The sequence below is a fragment of the Muntiacus reevesi genome, chromosome 5 (assembly GCF_963930625.1).
Source record: "Muntiacus reevesi chromosome 5, mMunRee1.1, whole genome shotgun sequence".
NCBI classification, from domain to species: Eukaryota; Metazoa; Chordata; class Mammalia; order Artiodactyla; family Cervidae; genus Muntiacus; species Muntiacus reevesi.
The window spans coordinates 96,026,182-96,040,881 of NC_089253.1; positions in this window are offsets into that span (position 1 = coordinate 96,026,182).

Consider the following 14,700-nt stretch of genomic DNA (forward strand, 5'->3'; position numbering starts at 1 on the left):
CGTGTCCGACTTTTTGCAACCCCATGAATCGCAGCACGCCAGGCCTCCCTGTCCATCACAAACTCCCGGAGTTTACTCAAACTCATGCCCATCGAGCTGGTGATGCCATCCAGCCATCTCATCCTCTGTCGTCCCCTTCTCCTCCTGCCCTCAATCCTTCCCAGCATCAGGGTCTTTTTCAATGAGTCAACTCTTCTCATGAGGTGGCCAAAGTATTGGAGTTTCAGCTTCAGCATCAGTCCTTCCAATGAACACCCAGGACTGATCTCCTTTAGGATGGACTGGTTGGATCTCCTTGCAGCCCAAGGGACTCTCAAGACTCTTCTCCAACACCATAGTTCAAAAGCATCAATTTTTCGGTGCTCAGCTTTCTTCACAGTCCAACTCTCACATCCATACATGACCACTGGAAAAACCATAGCCTTGACTAGATGGACCTTTGTTGGCAAAGTAATATGCCAACATATTAATGCTTTTTAACATGCTATCTAGGTTGGTCATAACTTTCCTTCCAAGGAGTAAGCATCTTTTAATTTCATGGACTTAACTGAGTGACTGACAAAAGCAACAACAACCTCAGACTCCATCCACTCACCAGTTTCTCTAAAAACAGGACCCCAGTTACCTCGATGCATGGAACCTGATCCCAGCCCTCTGTGAATTTCTAAATTGAAAGCTTACAACAATAGTAAATGGTTGGAAAGCAGGGGAAAAAGAGAAAACTGGAGTTGTGTGAATATATATATTCAAATACACATCTGAATATATGGGGTTGAGAGAAATGTGGTACTTACGTCCTGATGAGTGAGATAGCTCCAGACATTTTTCCAAAGAAGACATATACCCTCTGAACAATTTTGCCACCTGCTCTGGCCTTGCTCTACACATGTCTCCCTGCTGGATTTTGAAACCTGTAAGACAGATGCCTTCTTTGCACCAAAGGAGAGTCCTTGGTAATCCAGCAATTACCCTCATTCCCAGTTTATAAAGTTCCCTTATACAAATAGATCAGCTTCCAGGGGTACCAACTTCATCCTGGCCTCTCCTGGGGAAATCTCCTGTGCCTTGGTCAGAACTGACCACTTGGCAGAACGTCGCAGGCTGGCGGGCTTATAAAGAGTAAACATTTATTTCTCAGAGTCTGGAGGCTGGAAGTCCAAGATCAAAGTGCCGGCAGATTCAGTGTCTGGTGGAGGCTCAATTCTGGGTTCATTGATCCCATCTTCTCCTGTGTCTTCATGTGTGGTGAAAGGGTGAGGGAGCTCCTTGGGGGTTCATTTTATAAGGGCTCTGATTCCATCCGTGAGGGCTCCACCTTCATGAACTAATCAACTCCAATAGACCTCATTCCTAATGCCATCACATTAGGATTTAGGGTTCCAACATATGGATTTGTGGGAGGACATGAACATTCAGTCTGTTACAGTCTCTTCTAACATCTTCTGGTACCTGCTGTAGTCTCCTAATGAACATTGGTCTATGAATCTCCCACTATTTCTGAATGCCGATGGCGGTGGTGGGCCTCCTGAGGTTCTGACAATAGTCCCTGAAGCTCCAGGCTGCTGCTGCAGGAAAATTAGATCCCTTTATAGATGGGCAGAGGCTCAGGGATGACGCGGCTCCCTTAGTCCTGGCTGTCAGCAGCAGCCTAACTAAACTCTTCCCTCCCATCACGTCGAATACCTCCAGTGAGGACCACGGGTGGACTGGATGGTAGTGAAGACCCCTGGACTCAGGTCAGACTCTCATCTGCCTGCAAGACATTCAAATTGTCTTTGTCAAGGTTTAATGTTTCCTTCCTGTACCTGTTGCATTTTGGTGGCTATATGTGTATGTTTATGTGAGTTTTGAAATAGAGTGCTTCTTTTTTCCAGGAATATGACAATCAAGATAACCTGAGAACATTCATATTTTAAAAAAAATAGCTTAGAAATGCCAGGCAAATATGATATACATCTTTCAAAAGGAGAACTGAGGTTGCAGAAGAGTAATGGAAACTTTCAGGGGCACAAAAATGAATAACATGACCCAAAATAGTAGGTGAGGTAAGCTAACACTGTGGCTGCCTGGGGGCTGGTTCCCAGATGCTGGCTGTGATATAAGGGGCTTGAAATGGGCTCCCAGGACAGGGAATGAAACCCATAGGCACCAAAGGGGCAATTGTTTGGACTGAGACTTCTGCATAAAGCTACGGTCCCCATACAACTCAATAAAAGGAACAGATTTTAACAAAATCTACTTGGCAGCACACAAATATTACAAGGGAGCTTATCAGTCTTTACCTTGACTGAGATAGAAAATTTTAAACTCTGAAGAGAGGCATTTCCAAAATAGTGGAGTAGGGACCTCCAAAACTCTGCTCCTCCCTAAAAGCAAGGAGAACACTTTTAAAAATTGTCAAAATAAACTTTTTTAGGACTCTAGAAATTCATCTTAGGCCTCCAACAATTTGAAGAGAATTAGTTCAATAAAATACTTGAATCTCAAGAACAGAAAGCTTTGTGGCATGTTAACTTGCCCTACCCTACTCCCCACTCCTAACAGTGTGGTGGTCTGAAAAGCAACAGCATATCCCTCACAATAGCTATGAAAAACAGCAACCCAGTGGGCACTGGAGGAGGGCTTCCAGCACATTCCTGCTAATCTAGAAAACCATGAGCATATGTAGGACTATGCAGATGCCCAGGAAAAATCTGAGAAGGCCCTAACCTCTCACCTTCAGCTGACCTTGAAATTCTGTACACGGAGGAATTGAAGACTGAGGCAGGGTTGTTACCTGCCTGATAGAGCACTGAAGTTCCCTCAGCAAAGTCTCGAGGACTTATGGATTAAAGATAATGAAGGAAATCTCTGTCCAAATATTAAATGACCACTAAGCAAACCGAGTAGGGACTTCAGTAACCACATATGACAAAGAGCACAGACTTCATAGAATTCGCTCAGGAAAGTCTCTAAGTAAACAAACAATAGTGACAACAAAAACATGAAGGCAATGGGTGTCTGATTTTCAGAGCTATTATATTATGTCAAATGCTCATTTTTCAACAAAAAGTTATGAGACATGTACAGAAATAGCGGTGTGGCCCATAATAGAAAAAGAAAAAATAGTAGAAACTTCCCTTGACAAAAGCCGATGCATTGGACTTACTAGACAAAGATTTAAATCAGCTACTATAAATATGTTCAAAGAACTAAAGGGAATCATGTCTAGAGAAATAAAAGGAAGCATGAGAATGACATTTCACCATGTAAAGAATACCAATAGACAGATAGAAATTATAAAAAAAATAATCAAATAGAAATTCTGAGGTTGAAATTATAATGACTGAAATGAAAGCAATCTCTAGACATGCTCAAAAGCAGAGGTTAGCTGCCAGAAGAAAGAATCGGTGAACTTCAAGTTAGGTATATTGAGATAATCCATTCTGAAGAACAGAAAGGAAAATGAATTGAAAAGAATGAATAGAGAGACTTCCTTGGTGATCCAGTAGCTAAGACTCCAAGTTGCCAATGCAGGGGCCCAGGCTTAATCCCTAGGCAGGAAACTAGATCCCACATGCCACAACTAAGAGTTCACAGGCACAGCTAAAGATCGCACCAACTGCCAAGTAAGACACAAAGCAGCAAAATACATAAATAATAAAATATTTTTTTTAAAAAATGAATGAATGGAGTCTCAGAGAACTGTGAAATATCATGAAATACAGCAGCATACATACAACGGAAGACCTGGAATTAGAAGGAGAAAAGGGAAGACATTTGAAGAAATAATGGCCAAAATTTCCCAAATGGAATAAAAAACATTAATCTATGCATCAAAGTGGTTCAATGAATTCCAAGTACAATAAACCCCAAGAGTTCCTCCCAAGACACATCACAATCAAACTGCCAAAAGACAGAGAGAGAAGCAATGTTAAAGAAGCAAAGAACTAACAATCTATGAGAAACTTTTACATCAGAACTCAGTGGGATCACATATTCAAAACTCTGAAAAAAACATGCTATCATCCAAGAATCTATACGCAAAAAAAGTGTCCTTCAAAAATGAGTAAGTTAAACAGAGTAAAGCAATTTATCACTAGCAGAACTGCCCTACAAGAAACACTAAAGGAAATTCTTCAAGTTGAAATGAAAGGACACTATAAGTTGAATCCACACAAAGAAACTATAAAGAAAATGACAAAGGTAAATATAAAAGATGGTATATGTGTATTTTTTGTTTGTAACTATTTTCTTATTCTATTTGATTTGGAAGACAACTGTATACAACAATACTTATAAAACTGTGCTGATGGGCTTAAAATGTATAAAGATGTAAATTTAGCAACAGTATGGCACCAAATGGGGGAGTGAATAGAGAGAACTATATAGAAAAGCAGAATTTGTACATACTAAAGAAATTCAGTTGATATCAATTCTAATTGGCTTGTAATCATTTAAGATGTTAATTGTAATCCTCAGAGAAAATACAGCAAAGGAAGCAACAATAGAATTAAATAGACAAACCAGAAAATATCTATTTTACACCAAAAAAAGTGGTGACGGAGGAACACAGGAACAAAAGTGATATGAAGTGTTAGTCACTCAGTCGTGTCTGACTCTTTGCAACCTCATGGACTGTACCCACCAGGTTCTTCTGTCCATGGAATTCTCCAGGCAAGAATACTGGAGTGGGTAGCCATTCCTTTCTCCAGGGGATCTTCCCCACCTAGGGACTGAACTCAGGTCTCTTGTATTGCAGGTGGATTCTTTACTGTTTGAGCCACCAGAGAAGCCCCCAAAAATGATATAAGACATATTGAAAACAAGCAGTAAAATCACAGTAAATTGTATATTATTTGAACTACACTTAATGTAAATGGAATAACTCCCCCTGTCAAAAGGCAGAGATTGCCAGAATATATTTCTAAAAATCATAATCTAACTATACACTGTGTACAAAAGACACACTTTAGATTCAAATAAGTGAACAGTTTGAAAGTAAAGAAATGGAGGAAATACGCCATGCAAACAGAAATCAAAAAAAAATGGAGTGGCTGTATTCATATTAGATGAGACAAAATGTAAGACAAAAATGGTATGCTAAACAAAGGACATTTTCTTAATGATAAAAAGAATCCATCAGGAAGATAGTAACTATAAACACATATGTATCTAAAACCAGAGCCCTGAAATACATGAAGCAAAAACTGATAGAACTGAAGAAAGAAATGGACAATCACAATAATAGTTGGAGATTTCAATACTCCAATTTTTGATAATGAATGGACTTGGGAAGGCGGAGAAGGCGATGGCACCCCACTCCAGTACTCTTGCCTGGGAAATCCCATGGACGGAGGAGCCTGATAGGCTACAGTCCATGGGGTCGCAAAGAGTCGGACATGACTAAGCGACTTCACTTTCACTCTTCACTTTCATGCACTGGAGAAGGAAATGGCAACCCACTCCAGTATTCTTGCCTGGAGAATCCCAGGAACGGGAGCATGGTGGGCTGCCGTCCATGGGGTCGCACAGAGTCGGACACGACTGACGTGACTTAGCAGCAGCAGCAGCAGACTTGGGAAGATCACTAAGACAATGGAAGACTTCAAAAGCATGCTAAGACATCTGCACCTAATAGCCATCTGCAGAACACTCCACCCAGCAACACAGGAAACACTTTCTGCTAGGTACACATAAAACATTCTCCAGGAGAGAACATTTGTTGTTGTTCAGTTGCTAAGTCATGTCTGACTCTTTATGACTTCATGGACTTCAGCACACCAGGCTTCCCTGTCCTTCACTGTCTCCTGGAGTTTGCTCAAACTCAATACCATTGAGTCAGTGAAGTCATCCACTCATCTCATCCTCTGTCACCCGCTTCTCCTCCTGCCCTCAATCTTTCCTAGAATCAGAGTCTTCTCCAGTGAATCAGCTCTTTGCACCAGGTGGCCAAAGTGTTGGAGCTTCAGCTTCAGCATTAGTCCTTCTATGAATATTCAGTGTGTCGATTTCTTTTAGGGTTGACCAGTTGGATCTCCTTGTGGTCCAAGGGACTCTCAAGAGTCTTCTCCAGCACCACAACATTGAGAGAACATAATAGGTTATAACACAAGTCTCAGTAATTTTAAAAGGACTGAAATCATACAAATTATGTTCTCAGATCACAGTGGAACGATAGTACAACTCAATAAAAGAAGAAAAATTGGGGAACTCACAAATACATGGAAATACATAAAACAACACACTTATAAATAACTGATGGATCAATGAAGAAGTCAGAAAGGAAATTAGAAATTACTTTGAGAAGAATAAAAATGAAAACAACATACCAAAATCTTATAGGATGCATCCAAAACAGCAAATAGAGTTAGGTCTAAAACACCAATATTGAAAAAGAAGAAAGTTCTCAAGTCACTAAGCCAAACTTCCAACTTAATACACTGGAAAAAGAGGTGCAAACCAAACTTAATGCAGAGAGGAGGAAAGTGTGATGGTTAATTCTGCATGTCAACTTGATGGGCCATAGGGGCCCAGAGATTTGGTGAAACATGATTCTGAGTGTGTGTGTGAGGATGTTTCTGGAGAGGTTCACATCTGAATCAGTGAACTCAGTGAAGCAGGCTGCCCTCCCTAAAGTAGGTGGGTCTCATCCAATCAGCTGAAGGCCTGAATAGAACAAAAAGTCTGACCCTCCTGTGAGTAAGAGGGAACACCTTTAACCTGACCACCTTCAGAAAGGGATGTCAGTCTTTCCCTGTAGGTCTTCCTGGGTCTTGAGCTCTCAGCCCATGGAGCTACTACACCCATGAGCTCTCCTGCCTGTCAAGTTTCTTCAAATGTTTAAGATAAATCTGTATAAACTCTTACAAAAATAAAAGAGGGAATATTTTCTTTCTATGAAGAAAACAATGTCCTTATATTAAAGCCAGACAAAGACATCCTAAGAAAAGAAAACTAGACTAGAACCTAGGGGGAAAGACTAGAATTCTTTATGAATATTAATACTAAAACCATCCAAACAAAACAAGCAATTTGAATCCAATGACATGTAAAAAATTTACTATGACAAATAAGAATCTATGCCAAGAAAATAAGGCTAGTCTGACCTATGAAAATCAACCTAATACATCAAATTAATAGAATAAAGAACAAAAACAACATGGTCGTCTTAATAAATACAGAAAAATCACTTGACAATATTTAATACCATTTCAAGGTAAAAACACTCAAAAAACTAGGGATATAAGGAGACTTCCTCAATCTGATAAAGAACATCTATGAAAAGTCAACAGCTAATATCACACTTAATGCTAAAACACCAAAAATCTTTCCTTAACATCAGAAATAAACAAGGATGGCAGCTCTCATCACTTCTATTCAACATTGTACTAGGGATAATAGCCAGGGTAATTAGGCAAGAAAAAGAAATAAAAGCCATTCACTTTGGAGAGGAAGCAAAACTATATTTACTCACAGATGACATAGTCCTGTATATAGAAAATCCTAAGGAGTAAGCAATCTATTAGAACTAATAAACAAGTTCAGCTGGTTGCAGGACACAAGATCAATATACAAAAAGCAATTATATTTCTATACACTAGCAGTGAACTCTCTGAAAATGAAATTAAGGAAATTATTTCAGTTATAATAGCTTCAAAAAGAATTAAATCCTTAGGAACAAATTTTAACAAAAGATATTCGTGACTTGTACACTGAAAATTCTAAAACACTGCTGAAGGAAATTAAAGAACTAAATAATGGTAAGGCATTCATGTTCAGGGATCAGAAGACTTAATATTGTGAAAATGACAATATTCCCCTAATTGGTCCAGAGAGTCAATGAAATCTCTATCAAGTTCCCAGTTGGCTTTTTTTGAAGCAGTAATTGACAATCTTATCCTAAAATTCACATGCAAATGCAAAGGAACCAGCATAATCAAAAGTCTTAAAGAAAAAAAAAGAAAAAATGGGGATGAGGTATATGTCTAAAGGACATGGGAACCTATCGAAAGAGCTTTCAATGGCCAAAACTGAAACAATTCGAGTAATATAATAAATGCATGCATAGCCTCTTAACCATATCTGACTCTTTGCAACCCCATGGACTGTAACCTTCCAGGCTTCTCTGTCTATGGGGTTTTCCAGGCAAGAATACTGGAGTGGGTTGCCATTTCCTTCTCTAAGGGATCTTCCTGACCCAGAGATTGAACCTGTGTCTCTTGTATCTCCTGCATTGACAGGCAGATTCTTTACCACTGTGCCACCTAGGAATCTCTAATAAATAATCATAGTATTAGATTAAAACCCAGGGGGGAATATATCCGTGAGTTCATAAACATATGATTAAATAGATAAATGAAAGTGGACGTATAGCAACTTTTACTTATAGAAACATTGTAATTAACAAGTTTAAAATAAACTGGTGGAAATTTAAAAATCACCATTAGGAAACAATTGCTGTAAGCAGGATCCACCAATAAAAGCTAATATTAGTGTGTAAAAGTTTAAGGACAAACAGGATATTTGTATAGCCTCAAAGTATTTCCCCTCAAATATTTATTAATTACAAATGAAAAATCATGAGAAAATAAAACAAACCCAAGTTTGTAGACATTCTTCAAAATACCTAACTGGTACTCTTCAAAAGTGTTACAGTCCATGAATGACAAAGAAAGACAAGGGTGTCATAAAGTAGAGGAAACCAAGAAGGCATGCCAACCAAACACAGTGGATTGGATCCTGGGACAGAAAAATCACCTCAGTGGGAATGCTGGTGAAATCCAAAAGAGGTCTAGAATTTATGTTTGTTTTTTGTTGTGTGTATGTGTGTGTGTGTGTTTTATTTTGGCCACAAGGGAAAAAAAATATGCAGCATGCAGGATCTTATTTCCAAGGCTAGGGATCGAACTCATGCCCCCTGCAGAGGAAGCACGGAGTCCTAACCCCTGGATGGCCGAAGAATCCCCTAGAATTTATTTTCCTTTTTTAAACTTACTAAAAAAGAAACACAAACATCAGCAGAAATGCTTTACCATTAAAGATAATACAAAATATACCCATGCAACACACCATTAGAATCACAGCATTATTAGAGGGTAGTCTCCAAAATACTCAATAATTATAAAGTTCAAATTCTAAACAATTTCAAAAATTATTAACAAAGAAATGCCCCTCCCAAGTCATTAATGAAGCTAAAATCACTTTGGTAATAAAAATCAAAAAAGAGCAATACAAGGGAATTCTCTGATAATCCTGTGGTTAAGACTTCATCTACCAATGCAGGGGCTGTGGGTTCAGTCCCTGGTTGGTCTTGTGGCCAAAACCCCCCCCAAAACATAAAACAGAACCAATATTGTAACAAATTCAAAAAAGACTTTAAACAATGGTCCTTATCTAAAAACAATCTTTTAAAAAACACAATGCAAGAAAAGTATAGGCTAAATTCACTTATGAACAGAGATTTTTCAAAAAAATTCATAAATAATACAGCCAAAAATTTAATCCAATAACATGAAATACACAAACAAATGGAGAAAAAATGTCATCACTTAACTGGATTTATCAGAGCAACGCAAGTGGTTTAACATTGCTGTGTGTCATGCTTAGTCGTTCAGTTATGTCCGACTCTAGGCAACCCCATAAATGTAGGCAGCCAGGCTCCTCTGTCCATGGGATTCAATCAAGAATACTGGAGTGGGTTGCCATGCCCTCCTTGGTTTAACATTAGAAAGTTTAATTCACATCAGTCACTGTGAGTATGAATTAGGCTTAGTAAACTATTTGACAAAAAAGTCAAATACACAGTAGTTTAAACACATAAGGTTTAATTCTCCCAGGGGTGGAGAGAGACCATCAATGACTGGCAGGGCAGTTTCCTTTAGGAAGTTGTCTGAGAACCCGGGCTCCTTCTATTTTGTCCTCCCCACCCATAAGGTGTGACCCATAGCTCTCTGATCCAGGAAGATTCAAGACTGCACCCCCATGTCTGTGTAAGACAGAGGGCACGAGAAAGATCAGAACATCCTGAAGTGTACAATTCTGAAGTCACCTATTCACTTCCACTCCAGTGGGTCAAGTTATCATGGCTACAACTAGCTGCAAGTGAGGTTGGACAGTCATTGGCTTAGCTCACAACCACCAGTTCTATTGCTGCGAGAGCAAATGAATTTCTATCTACTCTTTATAACATCTTAAAGCCCAAGCTATGTCAGTGATGTGTGGTCCTCTACCCAGATGTGTGTAGAACAGTGGGGAACATGTCACCCACCCCGACAACCCACATTGGAAGAATAGGAACTTAATTGCCAGTGTGATTAAGGTGCTGAATCAGTAGAGGGGGAATTTCCTCCATGCCTCACCTACTCACATGAGTCCTTGAAGGGAGCAGGGCTGTTTAGGGGAGAGAGATTTGGAGCATGGGAGCAGTTAGACTTGAGGGATGGTCTTCATTGCTGGTTTTGAGGATGAGGAGGCCACCTAGTGAGGACTGGGAGCTGAGACCAGACCCTGTCAGATAGCCAGCAAGAAAACAAAGACCTCAGTTCTGTGACCACAGGGAACTGATTTCTGCCAATAGCCAGGAACTCCAAAGAGGATCCAGAACTTCAGAAAGGAACCCAGTCTAGCTGACACCTGAACCACAGCCTTGTGCAACCTTGAACAGAGAACAACTGGGCTGTACCCGAATTCCTGACCCACAGGAACTCTGAGATATTGGGTGATGTTCTCAGCCACTAAGTGTGTGGTATTTGTTATACAGCGTAGGAGACTGATACACTGCCCATTTCTCTTTACAACTGACCAACTCCATGCTGGTTTCACCCTCATTCTCACAGACTCATGGAGCAGAACAGAGTTCAGGAACAGGTCCATGCTTATATAGACACTTGTCTCTGACAAAGAGGGTGGGGTAGAAAAGGAGGAAGAGAATGATATTTTTAATCATTGTGCTGGATCAACTGGATAGGCATACAGCAAAAACATGAAACTTGGCCCTTACCTCGTACAACACAAAAAATATATATTCTAGGTGGAGGGCAGCTCTAACTGGTAAAGGGAAAGCAATAAAGATTCTAGTGTTCTCATGGACTATGTTCATGACCTCCTCAGGCCAAGATGTTGAACAGGGTACCCAGAGTACTAACCAGAAGGAGAAGATGAATAAGCTCAACTATATGTTGTGAAAGGATTCCATCCATAATAGAAGATGATCACGAGAGTGAGAGAAGCAAAAGCATGGACCAGGACCTTTGCATCATCATCTCTGACCAAAGGATGACTCCTGGAGTCACAGGGAACATGCACAAGGCAGGAGGGATCCGTGGAAAACTTTACAGAAACATGGCCATGTGTGAGCGAGGCTCCCGTGAAGGTGAAGTAGCAAAAGCCTGAGAAGCATGAAACAGTCCCAGCTGTCTCAGTCTTCAGGAAAACGGTGTTGGCAAGAACAGGGAGCAATAGGAACCCTCCCACACTGCCAGAAGGGCCCACCTCAGGCCAAAACCTTGCAGAGATGACTGAAAAGAACCTACAGAACCAGGACACATGTGGCCCAGGGTGCCCGCCCCATGTTCATGACCGACAGGAATATCACAGGCAATCACAGATTTGTGGATAAGACCCTTCATCAAAATACCATAACACTGGAGACAACTCAGTATTAGAATGGATGGATAAACCTTTCATTTAAACAAGAGGATGCTTCAGGGGGACAAGAACCCACCAGCAATTACTCCCTACAGGAAACCAGAGCCTCACCCACCTTATTATACCACATAATTACTCCTGCCTGAAGTTCAGAACGCAGAGCAAATCCATGGTGTCACATTTGGATAGTAACCACCTTTGGCGCCAAAGGCAGGGTCATGATGAGAAGGACCCAAGGTGACAGACCAGAATATTCTGTTTCTCGATCTGCGCTTTGAATACATGGGTGTGCCCATTTTGTGAAAATTCACCCAGTTGCACAGTTACAACTTCTGCATTTTTCTGCATGTATGTCGTCTTTTAATAAAACTTTCATTTAAAAAAACACAAGAGAAAGCAAAAAGACAAAACATTCCAATAGAAAATTGGGTAAAGGCCACCAGAGGCTTTTATAGAGGCAGTAACATGAGTGTCTGAGCTCCAGACAGAGACCCTCAACATCATGAGCCCTGAGGGAGATGCTTGTCAAAACAGGAGTGACAGGCCGCCCAAACCCCAGCCACTGACACCAGTACTGGGGACCTCAGGTACACCACCCCCAGCTGGAGTCCCCCATCTTGGCACAACACCTCCAAGCGACTTGGCAAGTTTCATTGGTGAAGATACACCTGCCCAGTAACCTCACTCTTAAAAAGTTCATGTGAATGTGTTAAAGAATCTTTGCAAGAAAGTCCATCTTAGCATCATTCACAACAGCAGAACCTGGGGAGGACCCTGGATGCCATTCCCAGAAGATGGGGTGAGCACAGGGGTTGGGGCGTTCATATCCACTGACCTGTAACGTCATACAGCAGCATGGCTGGGGAAGCCAACACCAGCACATGCCCTTCAAGCAACACATGAAGCAGAACTGAGCATGTGACCCCAACAGGAGGATGCAAACCAGACCTGGGGAAGGTCAAAGTCACACTGAGAGATCCCGGTGGACTCAGAGTGGGATCGAGGGCCGTCCGTGTGACCAATGTGAAAAAGGTGGAGACAGTGTGAGTGTGGGTGGGTCTGGCATGCTATCCTCCATGCTTTTTTCTGGAAAGATTCCATGCTTCTGAAAAGTCCTTGAAGAAGCCACAGATATGGAAACGTAGGTGCCTCATAGAGCATCTCCACGCCCTTCTCCTGGGGGAGCCCTCCTCGCCCATCATCCACCCTTGGAGGTGCACCTCTCCCTGGCAGACCGGTCCTCCAGTCCCCTTAACACTTCACACCTGGGGCTACAGCCCCAGCTGGTCTCTGTGACATGGTTTGCTCATCACCCCCAGGGGATGTGTGTTGTGGGCAGCTTCCTAAAGGGGCATCTCTGGTCCCCGAACAGGCCTGAGTTCTGACCCCAGTTCCCCAGGTCACTAGCTCCCTGCCCGCAGTGGCTTCCCTGGCCCACCTCACTGCACCCACCGAGAGGACACCTGCAGCAAGGCAGGCAGGATGCCCGCTGCCCAGAAAGGCTCTGCGACCACTAGAGGGGTGACAGACCGTGGGGCCAGCTCTCAGCCAGTTCAAGAGTAGAGCCACCTGGGCCTCGGTTGTGGTGACGCTGACCATCCCTTTTGTGAGCCTAGGTGACACTGATCATCCCCACTGTGAGTCTGGGCACATCCTCTGCTTCCCGAACGCAGGAGGGTCTGGCAGCAGGACCCTGCAGCTCTCAGAACACTGGGCCCTGATTCCCACGGCAGGGACCGTGGGCCGGAGTCACAGGAGGGCCACCACCCTGCTTGACCTGCATTTCCCTGGCCTGGGGCCCTCAGAGGGCAGGACAGGAAGGCTGGCCCACCCCTGGTTAATGGCCCCTGACTCTCACTTCCCCGGGTGTTAAGCCCCCCCTCCCCTCTTCCCACTAATTATCTGGAGGTTTTCCAGAGCCCTGAGCCTGAGAAGGGATTTCTTGGGGGATTTGGTTTGGACCTGGAGATCCTTTCCTGCAGGAAAGGCCTCCAGGTGCCGGCCCCCGGCCCCAGACAGAGGACCCCTTCTTCATCTCTCCTCTGTGCCCGTGCAAAGTGGATACACTGACTTCCTGGTCCTTCTGGCATCCTCTGGGCCACCAGCCATGGGTACAGGCCACCTAGCCACTCCATGCACACCAATCCAAGAGGGAGGGAGGCCATGCACCAGTTTAATGCTTAGTAGGAGCTGACTAAGTACTAATTGAATGGATAGATATGTGGATGGATTCATGGATGGTGGATGGAAGGATGGGTGGATGGATGACCGCCATGGTGGATGGATGGATGAGTGGGTAGATGGATGGATAATGGATGGGTGGGTGGATGGATGGGTGGATGGGTGGGGGAATAGAGGGATGAATGGGTGGGGGAATAGAGGGATGAATGGAAGGGTTGGGTCCTACTTGAAGCCAAGTTTTCCTCCTGAGACATTTGTTCAGATAAGTCCTACCCACTGCTCCCTCAGGCTCTCAGGAGTGCTGGCAAATGGAAGTCCTTGCCAGCCAGAAAGCCTACTTGTTTTAGCTTTTATGATGGAAACAATGCTGTAAGGACCCTTAGGCAGTTTCCAGACCTGGACCACCAGACCAGGAGTGCTTTGAACGTGCACCCTTTGGGTGGCTTCTGGGTCCCTATCTGAGGCTCCCTCTTAGCAGTCTTCTGACATCCACCCTGGCAGGATGGGGCAGGCAGGCGGGGGCCTTAGGACAACCAGGAGACAGGTTCTTTCTGGGTCCCAAAAGAACCTGGGAGCCATGGGCCTGGCATGTTTCTCTGAAAAAGCAAAAGGCATGACAAACGAAGCCAGTTCAGCTCAGCAATGGACTGAAAGCCGTGTGTTAGCACCATCAGCCCTGGCTTAGGAGCTTTCTTCTGGACTGGAAGACTCACTTTAAGATATGAAAAGCGGAAGCACTCTCAGAAGAGGAAAGGCAGGAGCAGCAATGCATCGGCAGGAACACGGCGAGTGTCTGGATGAGGAGGCAACCTAACCAAAGGGAGGCCGCATCTGTGGAACCTGAAGCCTCAAAGCAGGGCTGGGCAGGTGCTCTGGGAGGCCTGAAGCTTC